This window comes from Mastomys coucha, unplaced genomic scaffold (assembly GCF_008632895.1).
Source record: "Mastomys coucha isolate ucsf_1 unplaced genomic scaffold, UCSF_Mcou_1 pScaffold15, whole genome shotgun sequence".
Classification (NCBI taxonomy): Eukaryota; Metazoa; Chordata; class Mammalia; order Rodentia; family Muridae; genus Mastomys; species Mastomys coucha.
The window spans coordinates 23533845-23536138 of record NW_022196897.1 but is presented as its reverse complement, the minus strand read 5'-3'; the positions used below and the strand labels follow the sequence as shown (position 1 = coordinate 23536138).

At 50.9% G+C, this 2294-nt stretch overlaps 1 protein-coding gene across 3 annotated transcripts in view; it reads right to left on the bottom strand.

The window, feature by feature from the left end:
• The window catches only part of Dab2ip (DAB2 interacting protein), a 179422-nt gene that overhangs the window by 171604 nt on the left and 5524 nt on the right, over positions 1–2294 (bottom strand). The window lies entirely within an intron of this gene.

Genomic DNA, 2294 nt, shown 5'->3' with positions numbered 1-2294 from the left:
AGGCAGGACAGGTGGGCAGGACAGGTGGGCAGGACAGCTAGGTAGGACAGGTGGGCAGGACAGGTGGGCAGGACAGGTGGGCAGGACAGCTGGGTAGGACAGGTGGGCAGGACAGCTGGGCAGGACAGCTGGGTAGGACAGGTGGTACCGCTGTCTGCCTGCCCTGTTGGGAAGGTCAAGAGGCCACAGTAAGGCTAGCCTGAGGCTTCCTGGGCAATGGATATAGCAAAGTGGATCAGAAGCCAAGAGACCCAGGGTTAAAGGCAGCTGAGAGAGGGGAAGAAGAGCAGGTACCTGTATTTCTTCCATTTCTGTTGCTGTGGTAAAATGTCTGACAACACAATTCCAGGTTAGAGTCTATCGTTATAGGAGGCCACATAGCAGGAACTTGATGCAGTTAGCCCCATCCACAGTCAAGGGCAGGAAACATGCTTTTCCCCTTTGATACAGTTCAGGACCTGAACCCAAGGAATGGCGCCACTCACTTTGAGGCTGGGTTATTCCTCATCAGTTACATAACCAAGACAGTCTCTCCACAGAGCAACTAAGTCTAGATAACCCCTCACTGATAGTCTCCTCCCCGGAAATTCTACAAGTTGATAAAACTGTCATGGTGTCTGGGAGTCCTAGGCTTGAGTTACAAGTCCTGTCTGTAGCTGTGTATCCTGGGACCCTTCGGAGCCTAAAGATCTCTCTGAGCACAGGCAGGGGGCTCCATTGCTGGGTGGGAAGTCAAGGGCTCCTTCCTTGAGTATTTGGCACACAGCCTGGTGCTTAGCTGTGTCAAAGGGACCAGCTCTGCCTCCCTACCTCCCTGCCTCCCCAGGGACATGTCACTCTCATAGCGTACTCCCAGACTGAGCCTGGAGATGGAAGGATCTGGGGCCAGCAAGATGGCTCAGGGGATAAAGATGCTTGCAGTTCAAGTATGACCACCTGAGTTTGATTCCTGGAACCCATGTAAAGATAGATAGGAGGAGAAAACCAACTTCACAAAAGTCATCCTTTGACCTCCACATGTACTGTGTGGCACCTACACACACACACACATGCGCAGATATACACACATGCACAGGACACAGACACACACAGAGAGACAAACAGATACACATACAATTGTACACACACACACACACACACACACACACACACACACACACAGGATGGAAGCAGCTGACTGTGGGTTCCCTTCCCTGATTCAGGTATACCAGGCTACATTGTCGCTTCACCACAGATTAGGAGAAAAAGGTTTGAGGATTCCCAGGTCTTAGCCCAGTGCCTGTTCAGTATCAGAATCAAGAAGAGACCCTGAGAGGCAGAGCAGACTTATTAGAGCCTCCTGAAGTGGCAGATTCAACCACGGAAAAGGGCCACACAGGCCCAGTTTCAGAGACAAAGATATATGGCTCTTGGTTTGACTGCATCGGCTTTGTATCTTTGGGCAAGTTGATCACCCTCTCTGTCTCTCATCTCCAGCTTGAGGGTTGGTAGAGGGGAAACGAGGTGATGAACGGAACGGGTGGCTGGGCACATCTGTGATCTTAACATTAGCCTCACTGCTGGATAGCCCTGGACAGCATCTACAGTCTCTCTGACTCAGAAGAAGGGACCAGGGCATCATGACCTCAGACTTCTGACAGCTTTGAGCCCAAAATAGCTCTGTCTTTAGACCAGCCCGATCCTGTCACAGCTGTGCCTGCCTTTTGCTGTCCCCCGTTGAGCTGACACAGGTTCTCACCATGTCACACAGTCACGCTCAGTCCTGAGCTGGCTCAGCAAACAGTCCCCAGAAGGGGAGATTTTCCATAGCAAATGGAAGAGTCCACAGTTGGCAGCCTGAGCTCGGCAATGGCTCTCAGACAGTGCAGCCAGAAAAAAGCCCCAGACTGTGCACCTGACACCCTGGGCTTGGCCACTGCTCTTCACCTGTGCTCTCAACTCCCTTAGCCTCAGTTTCCCCCTCTAGAAAATAGGCTAGCAGCAGCCTGCAGGTTGGTTATGAAGACTCAAGTAAGCCATGTACAGCAGAGACTGTTCCTGATACCAGACTCGGACCAAATACTCCAAAAATAGTGTTATTAGCTGGCCTGGTGGCACAAGCCTGCAGTTCCAGTTGCCCAGGAAGCTGAGGCAGGAGGATTGTTAACTTTGAGTCCTGGCTGAGCTACTGAATGAGTTCAGTGCAAACCTGAACAAATAAGTTATGGAGACCTGTTTCAAAAAAAAAGAAGGAGAAGGAGAAAAGGAGAAGGAGAAGAAGAAGAAGAAGAAGAAGAAGAAGAAGAAGAAGAAGA